The following is an 18,155-nucleotide window of genomic DNA, read 5'->3' as shown; positions in this document are numbered from 1 at the left end:
ATATTGTAGCACTGTCGATCTTTTCAATTGCCCGTTTAGGCCATTAACATTCCAGGACCATATCTTAATCGCAGATTGTGTATGTCTATGGGTTGCCATCGAAATGTGTGTTCACTGTGGGAGTCTCCCTCTCCAGGTGGGTCCCTCCTGCTACTACATGTCCAATCTCACTCATTTTGTCCCGTTCTGAGCTAACGTACCTAACTATGAACTCACCCCCAACTCCCCCTCCTCCCACCCTGCTATCCTGCTTTTAAGGTTAAGGAAACCCCAACTCTCCAACCAGCAGAGCACCTATCGCCCCTTAACACAGATAACAGTGTTAGCTAAAAGATTGAGGGGGTGGTCGATCAAACTGGACCCTTAGTCAATCGAGTTGTACTCTGCCCCCTCCCGTCTCAGCCCTTCCACAGCTGTTAACTCCTGTGAGTCTCAGTGAAGAGTCTCTGCCAATTAGTTCAGTGACACACAGCTCAGAGTCTCGGTAGTCCCCAGCGTCCCTCCAATGCACTCACGATACAGTCTTACCTCCACTTTGATTTCCCCCTTTATTCTTTCAGATCTGCTCCCGCACTCGCGGGATTGGCCTGGATCGGTGATGTAGCTCGCTGATCTTGCTCGACAGCTGTCTCACCACTCCTCTTAGACCATCCGTTTTTCCGATGTACGTCCTTGCCCTGCTTCTTCCCGATGGAGCGCCACCCCTCCAGACACTCTTGCGCCTCTTCTGAAGTTGCGAAGTGCCAAGTCTTTCCTTCTGCTATCACTCTCAGCCTTGCTGGAAAGAGCATCATATATTTCAACTCTCTAGATTGCAGCTTCTTTTTCACCGGGTCCAAACTCTTTCTCTGTCGCTGCACAGAGAGTAAAGTCCCGGAAGAACCTGATCACTGTGTTTTCGAATGGCAGGTCTATCATTCTGGTGGTCTGGAGTATTGCATCCCTGTTGCGGTGGTTAAATATTCTGCCGATTATAGTAGATGGTGGGGTTCCAGGCCTGGGCGAGGATGCTGGAACTCCATGAGTTCTCTCTATAGGGAGGAATTTTGACAGGCGTGAGGTTTGCAGCTTATTAATGATAAGATCTTCGAGGAATAAGTCAACACTTTGTCCCTCTGCTCCTTCGGGTACCCCCATTACCCGTATGTTGTTCCTTCTTGCTCTTCCCTCTTGGTCTTCTAGCCACGCCGCCATGTATGTGGCTTGCTGTGTTATGTTATGTTATGTTATATGGTTCTTATAAAGCGCCTATCACCACCGGTCTCTAAGCGCTAGACAGACGACCAACAACATAATGACGCCTCCACAACCATCTACCTGCTCCAATTACTCCGAAGATGGTACCTTTCCGAACAGAAATGTCTTCAGTTTTTTCCTGAAGGAGAGTAGATGAGAGTCTTCCTTCAGACTGGATGGAAGATCATTCCAAAGTTGAGGAATGAGTACTGAGAAAGCACAACCTCCTTTGGTTTTTAAATTGAATCTGGGTTGAGACAGATTTGGGACAGACCCCGAGCGTAAGGGCCTACCGGGAACATACTTCCTCAGGCACTGTTTGACATATTCCGGGGCATTGCCAAAGAGTGCCTTGTGGGCCCTGCAGAGGCCTTTGAATTGGACCCTAAGCTTCACGGGAAGCCAATGCAGTTTGCGAAGAAGAGTAGATGCGTGCGAACTTCTAGGAAGAGAGAAGACCAGTCTGGCCGCGTCGTTTTGCACGACCTGCAGTTTCCTCATCAGCTTCTGTGATAGGCCCAGATACAAAGCATTACCATAATCTAGCCTCGAGATGACAGTCGCTGAGACGATAGTTTGCAGCGTGGAGGCAGAGAGAATGGTAGTAAGCTTACGTAACTGCCGCTTCACGGCTTTACAGGAGCTCACCACAGCCGACACTTGAGGGGCCATAGTAAGATCCGCGTCGATCTTTAGGCCAAGACTCTTCACTACCGTGCCGGGGATAGGGGTTTTGCCGAGTTCTGGGGGCCAGTACAAATCATCCCAGGGATTGGCTTTGTTAGTTACCACCAACACCTCCGTTTTCTCTGCATTTACTTTGAGGAAGTTGTTAGTCATCCAATTGACCGTGAATCTCAGAAGATTCCTGACTGATTCATGGGCCTCTGGTGTATCTCCCAGCTGAACCAGTAACTGCGTGTCGTCTGCGTAGTTAAAGACCTCACAGTTCCTGCGCGTGAGTTCCTCCATCAGGGGTTGCAGATAGATATTAAACAATAGAGGGGAGAGTGCGGATCCTTGAGGCACCCCCCAGGTCACATCCTTAATCCCAGATAACTGGTCCCCCATCTGAACCCTCTGAGTGCGGCCCGACAGGAAGGACTCCAACCACTTGTATGCCTGGCCGGCAATCCCCAGCTTCGCGATACGGTTCAGCAAGATGGAATGGCTGACCGTATCGAAAGCTGCCGATAGATCTAGCAGAATCAGAGCGCAGGGTTGTTTATTATCTGCTCTTATTCTTAACTCGTCGGTGACCGTGGCCATAACCAGTTCCGTACTGTGTTGTGGTCGGAAACCTGCCTGCCTGGCATGCAGGAGATGGTGTTCCTCAAGATGGTTGGCTACTGCGTTCAGGACATGTTTTTCCAAGATCTTACTTAGGAAAGGCAGTTGAGAAATAGGCCTGTAGTTTTTTAGTGCTTTAGGGTCAGTGCCCGCTTTCTTCAGAAGTGGGGAGACTCTGGCTTCCTTCAGAGATGCTGGGAGGTAACCCGCTTCCAATGAAGCATTTAGTAAATGCAGCAGCTGGGGTTGAATGCCTGGCAAAGCCAGTTTGAAGATTTTCGGAGGGCAGGGATCACTGGAGGATCCTGATTTGATATGGCTAACCAATTCTGCCAGGTGCTCTCCGTCGATATCTGGGAAGTTAAGCAAAACCCCCGCAGACTGCAAGCTATCTGTACCGAGTTGCGTTGGTAGGCTATCAGAGAGCGTGGAAATATCCATCAGGATATCCTGCACCTTCTGGAGGAAAAATCCTTGAAAGGTGTCACAGTCAGGCTGGGCCAGACCGCCGCTTTTGTCATTCAGCTGCGTGAGTTCCCTTAGAATAATAAAGGTTTCCCTTTGTTTATTCGTGGCCTCCCTGATCCGGCCCTCATAGTAGGCGGATTTCCTAGCCAGGATGGCCCGTTTGTAACTGGCCAGAAGAGTTTTGTATGTTAATGACTCTGTAAGCCCATAATCCCGTCTCCAGCTTCGCTCCACCTTCCTGAGAGCTTGCTTCTTTTCCCTGAGGGATGCATCAAACCAAGGGGCTCCTTTCCCTTTTTTCCGAGTGAGCTCTGATCGTTCTGGAGCTAGTTTGTCTAAGGCAGAGCGGATCCAGGCCATAATGGTCGTGGTCTCTGCATCCAGGTTCCCCTGCTTCATCTTCGGAGGGGGGAAGGAGAGAAGAGTTGTGACTAAAGAGTCGGCCTTGATCTTCTTCCATGGGCGGACCTTCCTCCTTGTTTGTGGAGGGGCCGCTGCTAAAGGCTCCCCTGGGACCCAGCACTTAATCAGATAGTGATCTGACCAGATGCAAGGGCTGACTTCTAGGATTTCCATTCGTGGAAGGGAGGACCAGACAAGATCAAGGGTATGTCCCTTCTCATGGGTGGGCCCTTTTACAAGCTGGTTTAGATGGAGAGTGGCAAGATTGGTTCCAAACTCGGCCGCAGTGGGCCCCCTGGGGATCTCGTCCCAATGATAGTTAAAGTCCCCAACCACTACCAGGGACTTATATCTGGATGCCAGATCGGTCAACAGCTCAAAAAAGGAATCATTAAATTCCGGCGAGCTCTGCGGAGGACGATATACTAAAAGAAGCAATATACATGAGGATTTCAGTGATATTTTAATCCCTAGGACTTCTGCTCCAGCACAGTTTTCTGCGATGATTTGTGTAACCTTGAGATTCCTTTTGAACATGATGGCTACCCCACCCCCTCTACTATCCTTTGGGCGGTTATACCACCGAGAGTCGAAGTTGGGCGGTAAAGCAGCTATAATGTCAGGTGTTGAGGCAGTCCCTAACCAGGTTTCTGAGAGCGCAAGGATGTCAATCTCACCCTCGTCCAGCAGTGTAAACACCTCTAAATGGTGTTTCTGTAGGGATCGTGTGTTGAGTGTAGCAATTATCAGGCCTTGTGACCTTGTGATGACTGATTTATCCTCTACCTTTAATAGGTCCTCCGACCGAAGGGTGGCAAACGTTAACTCATCTAGCGTATTTCTCCCTTGATGGAGAGATCTGAGGGTAGCAGGAGTGTAGACCCGCGGCCAACCAGGGGGAGAGGCCCTACGGCCCGTCCTGGCCCGGACGGGCACAGACGGGCTTTCCTCTGGCGCTCCTCCGGCGCGACGCTGCGCGCGTACACTGCGCGCGACCATAATGGCCTCTAAATAGCGTGTGGTAGGCAGTGCTCGCTCGAACTAGAGCGCAGCCCCGTAAAACGTCTTGGGGGCGTCTGAGCCCTACTCCCAAGATGGCGCTCGTGCAGGGATACAAACACCCAAGTGGTGAATGGTGCTATCAAAGTTTTAAAGTGCAGGCAATGCGGTCAGTGGGGGACAAGCAGAACAATTCAATGCGAATAAAACAGTGAGTATACAATTTTTAAAAACAAGTTCTGAACAATTGCAGCAAAGCGATGAATTGCAAAGACCAGCGCGATGTTAGCGTGACGGTCAGTCTGTTGACCGCGCGCCGACCAACTGGCCCCTAAATACCATTTGCCAGGCAGTGCTCGCTCGAACTAGAGCGCAGCCCCGTAAAACGTCTTGGGGGCGTCTGAGCCCTACTCCCAAGATGGCGCTCGTGCAGGGATACAAACACCCAAGTGGTGAATGGTGCTATCAAAGTTTTAAAGTGCAGGCAATGCGGTCAGTGGGGGACAAGCAGAACAATTTAATGCGAATAAAACAGTGAGTATACAATTTTTAAAAACAAGTTCTGAACAATTGCAGCAAAGCGATGAATTGCAAAGACCAGCGCGATGTTAGCGTGACGGTCAGTCTGTTGACCGCGCGCCGACCAACTGGCCCCTAAATACCATTTGCCAGGCAGTGCTCGCTCGAACTAGAGCGCAGCCCCGTAAAACGTCTTGGGGGCGTCTGAGCCCTACTCCCAAGATGGCGCTCGTGCAGGGATACAAACACCCAAGTGGTGAATGGTGCTATCAAAGTTTTAAAGTGCAGGCAATGCGGTCAGTGGGGGACAAGCAGAACAATTTAATGCGAATAAAACAGTGAGTATGCAATTTTCAAAAACAAGTTCTGAACAATTGCAGCAAAGCGATGAATTGCAAAGACCAGCGCGATGTTAGCGTGACGGTCAGTCTGTTAGAGTGTACACCTGTTCCTCTAGTCTTTTGGTCTTAGACTGAAGCTGGGCAATATTGGTTTTGGTGATGGAGACTTTTTCAGTTAGTTTTGAAAGGTCCGCTCTGATGAGGGTCACCTCCACCGACACAGTCAACATTTTTGTTCTAGAAAACCTTTGACATCAAGTATTGCTGCCATTATTGCAGTTAATGATGGCTCTTCAACTTCCCCTTACTCTTCGGCCGTCGTGGCGGGTCGTGTGACCGCATAGTTGTCCATTTTGTTGGACTGGATTGGGCATGCTCCTATGGGTTTCCCCATCTTTCCGGTTGTTGCCGTTCGACTGTCACCATGAGGTGTCCGAGACCCCGACACGGAGCTTCTTATCAGAAGCAGCCCCTCACTCTTCATGGTTGGGAGTTCTTGCTTTGATATGTACTCCTATTCTGCGGTGGTGATCGAGCAGCCTCGCTGGAAACCGACCCACTGATCACAGGTGCCTGCGGCCATTCAAATTCTCTGTTTTAGCCCTAGAGGGTTGTCTGGGTTTTCTACTCTGCTCCCGGTATGTTCCAATGTCACTACCTCTGGTCTGTTGTAAGTTGTGGGCCACCAGCAATGCTGCTTCGCACTATGGAACCAAGACAGTTATCGTAGTCCTCGGCCAGTGGCCGCTGCGAAGTGGGGGTCGTCTGTCTTCCTCCGCGCCCTTCTTATTGTCGCGGTCTGTGTGCTAGTAAGTGCGCCATCTGGCCTCCGGCGCTTCTCCTCACCACGTCTGTGTTGCCTCCAGTGCACCGCAGGATCTCATGAATCCAACCAGGGCCTCTTCTGTGGCCACTGCGTGGTGTTTTCTGCCCTTCGTTAAATCTCCTCAAACAATTATGGTGGAAAATCATGTGTGGCGTATCCCTCCTCGTCAGTGGGTGTATCACGGTTCTGCCAGTAATAACCTACTCACTGTCGCCCTATCTGGAGGGGGGATCTGTGTCGATGTTTCTTCTCCCCTGGGCACCGGCTACTCTTGTCTCTCAGGTACAGCGCGTAGCATGTAGACCTTTGGGCCCCCATAGCACCATTCCAGTCGCTGCCGCCAGACGTCTTACCCAGGACTCTGGGATATTGCCCCCGGCCTCTGGTTCACCGTGGCGCCTGTAGCTGATAATCCCCACCGGGGGTGATAGGCCCACATGTTTGCTTGCCTCCTCACCGGCGCCGCAATTTCCTTTGGTTTTCTAGCCCCGCAGGCACTCCAGCTGCACCAGCCCCAGTGCGTGTTTTCAGCGCCGGCACAGGCCCGTCTCGTTTCCGATGGGCTCCGCCCCAGATCGAGGTAGCTGTCCGCTGTGAAACTCGGGTTCCCAGGGGCCTCCGGAACACCAATCGGGACGTCGGAGAGGCTTCTCTTCCCTCGCTGACGTTCTCCAGCGAGGTTACAACCTCCAGGAATCAGGATATCGACTGATAATTACGGGCCTGGACGGGAGCTCCGCTACTCTGCGGCTATCTTGGTCAGCGACCAAGCCACCGTTTTTCAATATTAGGATTTTAGTCTGGATTTTGGCTTTCTACATAGGACAACTATGACTACCACTGTGAAAAATTGCTTTTGGGTGCCAGTCACTTAGGACATGTTAACATAACATTACATTTGCAAATATCCTACTTTTAAATACTATGCATCCAGCCTTGTGGACTACAAGGCCTACTTAGGGGTTCAATAATATTTAAAAGGGAGGGTTTGACTAAAAAGGGCTTCATTATGACACGTTGAAATGCAGTTTTGACACTGCTACAGTCATGCTACAATGTTGAGCCTGAAGCCATGTCTGCAATGCCAATGTAGAGAATGGCACATAAGGAACTGCATTCCACCAGTGGCTTTTAACTTCCAGGCCCTAGGTACATTTTGTACCATATACTAGGAACTTATAGACAAGTTAAATAAACCAATTAGGATTATACCAATTCGACCATGTTTAAAGGGGGAACACAGGCACTTTACCACAGGTTAGCAGTGAAGGTTTACCTTTACTTATTTTGAGAGTTTTGTAAACCATGTACACAACTCAAGGATATCAGAGAACACACATGGTTCCCACCAATAAATTGGTGATTGCATACAATGGGAGGTTACAAATAATGTTCATAATTTCAGATGGTAGGTTACATATTTTAATATATTCATGAGATCTCCCTATAGGTTGATGATTACATAGCATATGGTAGGTTTCCGAATTTTAGTTGAGATTCATCGCAGCTTATACGAGATAAGGTGTTGTCCTTGTTGCCTTTGTGACTGAGTCACTACTTGTCTTCCAGTTGATGTGTCTCTACCTGTCTTTCTGTGATGTTCTGTTAGACGGGAGCCTGAGTGACTATTTTGCTGGAGGTTAGTAAAGGGAGAGGATTTTATTTACAGGGTGGTCTTAGGTGTCTTTCCAAGGGGTAGTGCTTGGACACATCTATTGAATCTCGCTGTAGAAGAATTTGTGGGCAACTCCAGTGGAAGGGCGTTCCAGATTCTGAGTGTATTTTCAGTTAAGGAGCATGCGCAAGACTTTACTTTCTTGAATCTAGGCAGTTTGAATAGTAGCATTTATGAGCTCCGTGGGGTGAGCTTCTTTCCTAACCTGGTCAATTTCCTTGCTAGGTATTCTGAAGTCACCATGTGAAGGGCTTTGCGTGTAATGCAGGCTGACTTGACGGTACCGTTAGTCAGAAAAAGGAAGATCTCCCTTGGATCTCTATATGCCAACAATCATTCAAACACATAAAACTTTTTTTAAACAAATGGCAGGGCAAGAATCGGCTTCAATGAAACAAACAAACTGTACAAAAATTCATTTATTAAAATAATTCACAATAGTATCCCACCTAGCAAGCAGTTGTACATATCAGTTAAAAAACAGTTGGGAAATAATTTCACCAACATCTAAACAAATTAAAATCAATTAGAGTTTAACATATGAAAAGGGGGCACACAATAAAACAAAGTACCAACAGTGAAAATCAATATCAATACATGATTGAATAATTCATAAAAACAAAAGAATTGGGAAAAAGAAGAACGAAGAGGGAAATTATTCCCACTCAACAAAGAAAATCACTAAATCAGAGAATCATCGGTTGTGATCCCAATAGAGATATGATTACATTGCTTATATGACACAACCCATATTGTCATAGATTTTATCCGATTTTCTTTTTTTGTTAAAGCATCGACGCGTTTCGGTAGGCCACAGGTTAAAGCCAACACCTTCCTCAGGATTATTGCTGATCCCAATTAAGTTCTGAAAAACATGTACAACAAACCAGCATAAGTGTCTCCCCTTATTGTTGCGTAAATCAACATGTTTCAATGAACCCGACCATGCCCGCTCAAGAAGTTTAAATGAAAACACACATATACTCATTCATACAACAATCAACACATTTACTGTGTTGTCTTTAGATATAGAAATCTTTGGGTTAAGGAAAAATCTTTTCTCCCCCAAGAACCAATTATTTTAAATAAATTTATTTTTTGTAATATATATATACACATTTAGCTACTCGTTCATGATAGTGTAAGTTAGGTAGCTTGTGAGAGAATATTTCCTTTCTCCTAAATACGTCTTTAATATAAGACAGCATAGCTTTCAATATACAGCTATTTATTCCGTGATCAATGTGGCAAACTTCTTTTCATTTATATATATATATATATATATATATTAATCCTCAGCACAAAGGTGCTTTATTATGCTATTTACAGATAATAGATACGAGTGTTCTTTATGTATCTAGAACTTTAGAAATATTGCTGGGTATTACCTTAACGGTTCCTTTTTCTTTTATGAGTTCTTTTAAGCTTGCATGAATAGTGGTGCCATAGGGCTAGTATTCCATCGGTTGACTTATGGACAATATTCTCATAGAAGTCTGTTACCTATTAAAGATACCAATAACAGACAAATGTATGTTTAAAATTGACACCCACCCATAGGCTAGGTTCTATCTCTAATTAATCTGATCAAGTTATTACAGTCATACGGTTCTGTATTTACCGATATATCTTTAGTGCAGCCAGGTTGTATAAATGCACTTCCTTGACCAAGGTTTTCTAAGTTTGAAGGAATCGTAGGTAGTTGTCCTATCAGAAATCTAAAACAAATGAAGACACAAAGGTCTGTAACTAATAATAGTGTCACAGAGCTTTCAGGTGTTTATTCGACAGCCACTGTCATGAAAGACTGAAAATTGTTTTCTTTAAACATCTAGAGTAGTATGAAATAAATTTACTTAACAGGGCTATGCATTCACAAGTATTAAAAGCATCTCTGCCATTGGAGGTGACCATGAGGTGCGCGAAGACCTTAATTTGCGTAAATATTCGTAAAGATCGAATCCAACCTTATAGTCAAACATTACGGGCATATTGATTACTGCTATGGCCATCAGAGGAACCCAGATTACAGACTACTTCCTCACTGTATTCGTAGATAGCCTCCGTATTTATAGGTACCTTTAGGACTACTAACACACTTCCGACGTGGAGTGGATGGAACCTCCGAAATAGAGCGTCCCTACAGGGAAAAGAACACAAATGCCTCGATTACTCGTATAGCTCCCAGCGATTACATCTACACTAGTAGACACCCTCAGTAAAAATAAGTACCTTTGACTAATTCGAAAGCCCTTCCAGCGTGGTTAAGATAGACACTTAGATCCAATGCGTCCCTATAAAGGAAGGATACAGAGCATGAATGGCCATACCGACCCCTTATTCAACGAGAATACGAGAAATTTACTAATGCTATCTACAATCACATACCTTAGCAGGGCTCAACGCGGTCCACAAGATGGATTCCTTCAAATGTATTGAACAAGGAAATCGTCCTTTCTCCGGCTTAAATATCACCTGGGAGATACAGACCACGGAACTGAAAGAATCCACTTCCGGGTCACAGAAAGTAGACATAGAAATAGAAGATGCCGGCTCGTATGTCAGCTCGTAAGTCTGTGACCAAAGACGCCATCTTAGTACTGCATTGATACTGTTAAAATCATGTATTAAAGCCCGTTCTTTCCAATATATTGGAGATGTCTCACCCAGTTCTGTAACTAAGAAGGGCATCGATCTTCTCCACTCTGCCAGGTAGAGTGAAACGAAGATCACAACAACATGAGCGCGAGAGATTATGCATACTGGCCCAAAAAGCAAAGAAAAAGAAAAGAAGGCAAGGCCGCGAGATCGCCTTGAGCGTGAGCGAATACACTAGTTAGCTAGTAAATATCTAAATGTCCCGATAGAATGTGTAGAATGACAACGTCACGTAAAGGGGAATTAGCTCAAGGAATCAACGCAGATTATTGTTATCCACACGGATACCAATAATTACCAGGCTAAGAAATACAGAATCATCTTACTAACAAAGATTCCCACTCTTCACGTGAATTGAGACCTTTCCTAGTGGTATTAAACTGAGAAATGTACCATTGTTCACGGGCCTTACGTTTACAGGTCATGTTGCCACCTCTCTTGTCAAGCTTAACTTTCTCTAGGATAAACCAAGAGAAATCATTCTCTCCATGTCCTGCTTCCAGGAAATGTGCTACAAGGGGTGCTGTCACTTTTTTCATTTTTATAGCTGACCTATGCTCTTGCATTCTCACTCGGATTTCCCGACCAGTTTCCCCTATGTATCCGAGATCACAGGGGCAGCGTAAGAAATTAATCACGTTTTTGCTCCTACAGTTATTCAACGTTGTTGATCGAGTAGTAAAACCATTGTAGGAGATTTCTTTTGCTTGTATACACAATGGACACACATTACAGGTACCGCATCTCACATTCCCAACTGCTGGAATGTTGGTGATCGTCCTTTGTATCAAGTCATTCTCCTCACGATATGTATGCACCAGCATATCTCTTAAGTTGCTATTCCTTTTAAATGCAAATAGCGGTTTATCCAATTTGGTTTCTTCATCGTAATTAATAATGTGCCAGTGTTTATTGACTACATTTTTGATCTGATTACTAAGATGGGAAAATTTACTGACAAAGACAACTTTGTTAGGAGGTTCTTTTCTGACTGCTGGTTTATTGACCAATGCTTCGCGATCATAAAACCTAGCACGTTTGAGGGAATGGGACAAGAGTTTATTCGGATAACCTCTGTCCTTGAACTTACGCTTCAAGTCTCCTGCATGTCTATAAAAGTCCTGTAAATCAGAACAATTCCTTCGGAGACGAAGGAATTGGCTGAACGGAATACTTTCTCTTTGGGACTTTGGATGGAAGCTAGAAAAGTGGAGGAGAGTATTCTTAGCCATTGGTTTAGTGAACAAATCAACATCAAGGCACCCTTTAGATTCTTTTATGGTGATATCGAGAAAGTCTACCTTGCTATTACTATAGTGTGATGTGAACCTCAAGTTGGGATCACCCTGATTCAACCAATCCAGAAAGACATTTAGTTTCTCGGTGTCACCCTCCCAAATAAAGAAGATGTCGTCAATGTAGCGGTACCAGCCCGCTACATTTTCGAAAAAGGGGGCCACCTCATTGTAGATGTGTTTAGCCTCGAATTGGCCAACATAGAGACAGGCCAAGCTGGGAGCACAGGTAGCCCCCATGCTGGTCCCTTTAAGCTGTTTGTAATAGTTATCCTTGAATAGAAAAACATTATTTTTCAAAATCAAACTGACTTGACGATACATCTTGCTTCAATTTGGAGCCATTCTAGCTTAATAAGTGAGGGGGGTTTATGTGGCTAGAGTCACATTTACAGAGATGAGCTTAGATAACACCAAGGTCTAAATCACATTAAAGGTCCTTCTCTGGGATAATGGGTTTAACCTTTTTGAGGAGCTTGAGGTTGTACAAGGCATTTCTCGTTGTGGTGTTTATGCGAGTAGTCATGCGCAGGCTCTTGCCCAGCGTGATCCTAAGGCCTGCAATTGAGAGCATCAAGGAGCGAGGTCCAGACTTGGATTGGTGGGGAGATGCCTTGTGGAGAGATTAGAAGAAATTCCATCTTCAGGGCAGTTGAACTTTAGTTGATTGCTGGCTAGCCCATATTGTACCTCTTTTAGGGTTCAATTCAGGTAGAGAACATCCCTGAGAGAGATTTTTAGGCACAGCCGAGTGTAGTTTGCATATATGTGATACGCATGGTAAGCATGATACAGGATTGCAATTAGAGGCTCCATGGAAAGGTTGAAGAGGGTGGGTGGGAAAGACAGTCTTGGGGGACTCCTTGGTTTATTAGGTTGAATAGGAGAGTGAGCTGAGTTAGATTGTTTGTGTGTTAACTGAGGAACTAGACAAACCAGTTTAAAACTGTGCTGCCAATGCCCATACATTATTTTCAGGTGTTTGAGTGTGTTGTTGGTGACTGTGCCAACTCCAAGGACAGCTCAAGGAGTAAGAGAAGGCATGAGTCCACTTTAACAAACATCCTGAAGATGTCATCAGTGACGTTGAGGATTGCGGTTTCTGTGCTGCAGCCCCCATGAAGCCGACCTGAAAGTAAGTCTTGATAATCTGTCTGTTGACTGAATTGGAATAGTACACACATTTCAAGAACCTTGGCCAGGAAGGATAGGTTGGTCACGGGACAGAAGTTGCTCAGATCTTTGGGTCTGCTCCTGATTTCTTGAGGAACTAGGTGACCTGTCCTGGCTTCAAACACTCTGAGACTGTTCATTGGGATAGTGAGGTGTTGATTGTTTTGATCTAAATAGATGCAATGATGTGGTGGAATATCTTGACCAAGGGTGACGGAATGGGATACGCTATGTGAGTCATTGAGTTTAGGACTGACATGACTTTGATAAGTTTATACGTTTATCTTCTGGGAGTGTTTTGAATTCATGCCATACTGCATTGTTCTTATGGTGGAGGTATGGAGCGGGGTATGTGGTGGTTTCTCCGGTTTTGCTTTCCTGACTTAAATTTGGGTGTGCAGTCACTACAGACCAACTACTGTGAAGGTATCTGAGCAGACAGTATTGAATTGCTTGCACTGTTGTCAGTGAAACATTCTGAGAAGACCTCACTGTGCTCAACTGTGGCGGCTGAATTTGAGATGGTACAGGGGTAGGGGGGGTTGCCTGATGATGTTGTACAGTTTATTGGGGTGGTTTTCGGCCATGACTTGCTGCAAAGAGAAGAAAGTGGATTTGCTTTGAAGATTACTTTGAGGTTACCCTGGCTCTGAACAAATTGGCTGCATTACCTATTGAGAGGATGTCACGGCTAGAGAAATAAGGTGTGGAAGTTTTGAATAGTGTTTTAAATACAGATGCACATGGTCATTTGAGAGGTAATCAATGATGCATAAATGATGCCAAAAAGCATGTCATGAGTGATGCAATATGTTCGATCACAAGCAGGGGCATGGCGGGGTGCAAGTTATAGTTAGCGCTGCTACGACAACTGGTGAATTTCTATCCATATTTCAGTTCAAAACGTTGTTATCATTGACAAATTCGCCTGACTATAATGTTACTGTAACCTTTAGTTTTTTCAGAGAATTTCTTATGTTAAAAAAAAATCTTGTTATCATACGTAACTATGCAGTTAATTTAACCTTTTCTTTTTCAAGTAAGTTTCTAGGTTTTTTTAAACGTAAACTAATGTTTGAATAACAATACGTTGATCCAAACTACCACTGGGCACGGCTGAAGCTGCAGGCTCAACGGTTAAGTCCCAACATGCAACCAACACAGTAAGGGCAGCAAACTCAAGGCTGCACATGGCCTTTGGCCATGCGTGGTTGGTCACAGACCCCGAGGACCCCATCCACCAGGATTTATTTATTTATTTTTTAAAGGAAAGGGGAGCGCAGACCTCTTCCACAAGCCTTCTTAGGCCCTGAGGACCCCATTTCCTAGGGATATTGTTTTTAATTAAACAGTGAGGGAAAGCTGCCTGGCCCCTTCCGAGCCTTGTTAGGCCCTGGAGACCCTATCCCCCGGGGCCAGTCGTTTACATAAAATGGAGAGGGAGTGTGTGCCCCCACTCCCCAAGCCACTTTCAACCCTGTAGAACCCATCCCCTGGGGCCCTGCATGATTTTTAGGAGGACGCCCGGTGACCCCATCCCCAGGGTATGCTGTGATTTTGAGGGGGTGAGGGCAGGCTGCCCTCCTCCTCTAGCCTTTATCAGCCCAGGGGACCCCTTCCCCTGGGACTCAGCATAATTTGTGGGGGAAGGGGCATGGTGCAACCCTCACCAGGCCGATTTCGGCCACAGGGACCCCACCCCCAGTGCCTGGCACTGTTAAAGGTGGGTGCCCTGGTGCCCAGCTAAGGTACCCACCATAGTTTCATCGGGGGCTTGCTGGGAGAGCCCCAAGGCCCCCCACATACAGCGGAAACTGCCATTGCTCCGTCCCGCAGAGAGTAGCTACTAATGCTTCTCCCTGTGGGCAGGAACAATATTTTGATCTGTTTTTACGCCCACTATAGTGCAGGCAGGAAAACAGATCAAAAGTCCTCTCCCAGCGGAGAGGTGCATTTTCAAAGTTCCTGCCCGCTGGTTTGGTGTTTGCTCCCACTTGGCAGGAGTTTTGAAAATGCTCCAGTCAAGCGAGAGCAAATACAGGTTTCCCTGCCCGCACCAACCGCTATATCCTGTAGGTGGGTTCCCCAGGAAATAGCATCTGAGCTGTCCCCGGGTCCATTAATGGATGCCTCAGGGAGGGGTGCCACCTGGCACCCCCTCCCTTAGAGTAATTGGCCCTGAAGTGAGATCCCCAGTGGCATTTGATGCTCGGGAGGGGGGCTGCGCATCTCCCCTCTCCATTTTGAACAATTCTGGCCCTGGGGGGGCTTCCCGTGGCCCCTGATGGCTCTGGGAGGACGGTCGCGCAGCCCCCATCCCCTTTATGAATACAGCTCCAGGGGTGGGTACCCATGGAGCTTATGGGAAATAAATGCCACACAGCTACCATTTTTCTTCCCCCAATCCTGTGAGAGTCTTGAATGATCATGGCATTTTTTGCTGATTTTTGTTTGTGTCTTCGGGGGGTCCCTTCTCGGCCAGGGTTTCTAAACCTTGCCCTCTGAATTTATTTTTAAAACTTCAGGACAAGGTACTAAGTTACTTACTGCTGTAATTGCTGACAGCGAAATTTTTCACATATTGCTGGTAACCAATCAGAGTGCTTACAGGTGTTTGATTCAAGCGGGAGCAGGATGGCCCAAGGGAAACCCCCTAGATTAATTAGAACGCTTTATTTTTAAACTGTAGCTCCCGCAGGAGTCTCTCAAGGCTCAAGGCTCTTGCGAACCCAACAGTTCAGGTATGCAATTCTTTTTCAGCCTTAAGTTCTCAAAAACTACTCAACGGATTAACACCAAATCACAAAAAGCACAATTTTCAGACCAAGGTCTAACTTTCTGCCGAATTTGGTGCAATCCCATTCAGCAGTTTATGCTGTGCCTGTCTTAAAGAAGTCTAGGGATAATGCATGGGACCCCCTCCCCTGTTTTTCTCAGCCCCTGCTAGATGGATCACCCTGAAACATTCCATTCAAAAACTAGTCCAAAAGGAGAACCATTTGAAAAGTTAGTGGAGATTCGTCAAACTGTCCCAAAGTTATTAGCAACACAAAAAATGCTTTTCCAATGGAAGAGCAGACCTAACTAAAATTACCTCGTGGCATCCGCCACTGGGTAAGATATATATATATATATATATATTTTCCACTGAAAAAAACAAAGGTTATAGTATTGTTATAGTTAGGTGAAGTGTTCACTTTTAAACTCTAAAAACTATTGAAATTCACCATTAAAGTTATCTCAAGTAACTCTAACTTGGCCCTAAGATAACAATAACTCGTGCCCTTGCCATATAAAGTGATTATCAATGATGTCAAAGAAGATGTCATGAGTGATAGAATACCTAGGGCAACTAGCAGCGCGTGGTGAGGGCGTGAGTTATAGTTACCTCAGGGCACGTGTTATAGTTACTTGAGATAACTATAGCTGGGACATTTCAGGGGCTTTTAGAGTTTAAAACTGAACATTTCACCTAACTAAATGATACTTTAATCTTTGTTTGTTTCAGTGAATTTCTAGTTTTTTTTTTTTCAACTTAAAGAAAAAAAACAGGATTGGTCCCAGCGCCTGGCTCTGGGGGCCCCAAGTCCTTTTTTTTCGTAAAAAGGAAGGGGGCGCATTTTGTAAAAAGGTGGAGGCGGTTTGCCCTCCTTCCTCGAACCTATTATGGCCCTGGGGACCCCATCCTCCAGGTCAACTAATTAAAATTAAGAGGAGGGGGGACATGCAGTCCCCCTCACAGGCCAATTTCGGCCCCAGGGACCCCCCAATCTCCTGGGCCCAGCACATATTTTGTGGAGGTAGTGGGGCACTTGCATAATCACAAACAACTAAAGGCTCAGGGATGCCTTTTGCGACCGGCCCAAGATGGAAGACATAACTCTGGCGCTTCAAGTCTGCACCTAACTTTGAATTGGAGGACCCTAAGTGTAACGAGGAGGCCACGACCCCAGATTCTCTATTAAGAATGTGCCCAGGCCAGAATCACTTGGAAAAGGTCCGCAGTCATCCATCAGTTACCGCCCAAGTTGTATCAATAAAGAGACTATTACAAGACCAGTTTGTGTGAAGGAACTTGCGTTATCACACAAGAGGATTTGAACTTACTTGCCCCGGTGAAAGAACAAAGTATCTTGTATTGAACATCATGGGGCTGTGACAAGATTCTCCCTAATCCATTCACCTGAAAATCAGTTCAAAAGAGTTGTCCTGATGAAGGTGGCAGCTACTTAATTCCACCAAAACGTGCGCTAACCAACCTGCCAGGAACATTAACAAAACAACACCAAAGCGGTTGCAAATTGTGATTTACTCAGCCCGCTATCCCTGTGCCATTGGTGTATGTTAGAAAAATACTCAGGTTCCCCCATGTTATTTTGATATGTGTGAATCTTGAGATGAGTGAGATTGCTTTTCGTTTGTGGTATGAGAGGCGAGTCTGTTTGGATCTGAGGATAGTTGATGGGGGCTCTTTGTTCCTCTGCGAGATTGAATGATGAGGAGCAGATTCATGTGTCTACTGATGTATTTTATTTGTAAATATCATTATTTGTAGATGTGTCCTACATATGATAATTAACGATTTGCTCAATATGTTTATGCTGTTATTTGTACCAGAAACAATTGATGGACGGAATGCTGGACTATGCCAACATTCACCCCAAGCCACAAGGATCTGGATTAAATCCATCATTATTTTGCTCACCACCCCAGTTTGGACCCAGCCATATGCAAATCAGTCTTGACTCTGTTCCATGTGGGAACAGTCCACCCGAACAGCCAAGCCAGGTCCTCCCTGGATCGGAAACAAGCATCCTGGGACCGGTTTCAGGGCATCACCCTTCATCAGCCAGGTTAGCTTGAATCAAGTGGTGTAGTGAGCACGGGACCCCCTTCTGGGCATACCCTTCCCACTTAGGGTGACACATGCAAAAAAAACAATTGATGGAAGGAATGCTGGACAATGCAAACATACAAACCCGGCCACAAGGATCTGGGTTAAATCCATCATTCTTTTGCTCACCACACCACCCCAGTTTGGACCCAGCCATATGCAAATCAGTCTTGACCCTGTTCCTTGTGGGAACAGTCCAGCCCGAACTGCCAAGCCAGTTCCTCCCTGGACCGAAAACAAGCATCCTGGGACCGGTTTCATGGCATCACCCTCCATCAGCCAGGCTAGCTTGAATCCAGTGGTGTAGTGAGCACGGGACCAACGTCTGGGCATACCCTTCCCATTTAGGGTGACATATGCAAAAGAAACAATTGATGGA

At 45.8% G+C, this 18,155-nt stretch overlaps 1 protein-coding gene across 2 annotated transcripts in view; it reads right to left on the bottom strand.

The window, feature by feature from the left end:
• The window catches only part of LOC146839065 (uncharacterized), a 502,432-nt gene that overhangs the window by 134,984 nt on the left and 349,293 nt on the right, over positions 1-18,155 (bottom strand). Inside the window, exon 2 of one of the 2 annotated variants that reach the window (XM_085603069.1) lies at positions 8,308-8,621. The exons of the other annotated variant lie outside the window; for it this stretch is intronic. The gene's annotated coding sequence lies outside the window, so the exon portion shown is untranslated. Of the gene's footprint in view, positions 1-8,307; positions 8,622-18,155 lie in introns of those variants that run through there. 2 annotated transcript variants of the gene reach the window in all.

Source organism: Triturus cristatus, chromosome 4_2 (assembly GCF_964204655.1).
Source record: "Triturus cristatus chromosome 4_2, aTriCri1.1, whole genome shotgun sequence".
Lineage (NCBI taxonomy): Eukaryota > Metazoa > Chordata > Amphibia > Caudata > Salamandridae > Triturus > Triturus cristatus.
The sequence above is the reverse complement of the archived record's forward strand: the minus strand, read 5'-3'. Positions and strand labels throughout refer to the sequence as shown.